We start from the raw sequence: 1,000 nt of genomic DNA, 5'->3' as shown, positions 1-1,000 counted from the left end.
AAGAAATATGACAAAGTCATGCTCACTCTTGCACCTGAAGTCCCCTCTAAGGTACTTCATTTTCCTGGCCTGGGGAAAGAGTATATGGGGGGTGGAAGCCACAGTGCCACTCCAAGTAATTTAACCATCAACGTTTTACACACTGGCAGCTTATGCCAGTCACTTTAGATTCGTGCTGCATAAGTATATTCTGAAAACACTAGTAGCACACTCCCTGCCTGCAGCACACTGCAGACATTACTGACACCTATGGTTAGCTTTGTTTGAGTCACTGCTAATGAAGGCTCGTTTGCAAACCCCTACTTCGAGGTCTGAGACAACAGGTAGTGATTAAGCTCGGAATTCCCAGCTCTAACTTGGGGATTTTTTTAAAAAAAACCTACTGATAGCTCTCCCTCAGTCACCACTGTCTGAAAACATGAGGGAATCACGGCCATCCATTCTCTCCCTCTCCACATCCCCACATCTTCAAGACAGGCACGCTGAAAACAACCCAAAAGAAGGGTGTGCCTGATCTCACCGGGTTACAAGCATCCAACATTAGCCCAGGCTCCAGGAATCATTATTAATGCTTTGTTTCTTGATCAAGGATTACAATGGATCTTCAGTAGAGGCTGCACAGAAGTTGTACTTGCCTTCCAGGACAGAACTGGATCCATGGATTAGCATGCTTTTGTCCCAGTGCAGTCAGGCAAAGATGTTATCTCTGGGTACACACAAGTGCAAGCACACGCTGCTTTCTAATCCCTCTGCACTACTACTTGCACGGAGAAATTGTCAGCACATCCTAATAATAAGGATATTGTTTGGGTCTGCATACTTAGGGGACACAAATGCAGCAAGATGTAGCACCTCAAAAAAATCCCAAACCAACCTTAAGTGACACCATTCTGCATGAGAGAAGTTACTGAGCTCAACTAATGTTAGTTGACTCACAACATGATCATCATGTATCAAAACAGTCAGCAGTACAGAACACACAGCAGAGATGATTGGCTCA

The sequence above is a fragment of the Prinia subflava genome, chromosome 3 (assembly GCF_021018805.1).
Source record: "Prinia subflava isolate CZ2003 ecotype Zambia chromosome 3, Cam_Psub_1.2, whole genome shotgun sequence".
Classification (NCBI taxonomy): domain Eukaryota; kingdom Metazoa; phylum Chordata; class Aves; order Passeriformes; family Cisticolidae; genus Prinia; species Prinia subflava.
The sequence above is the reverse complement of the archived record's forward strand: the minus strand, read 5'-3'. Positions refer to the sequence as shown.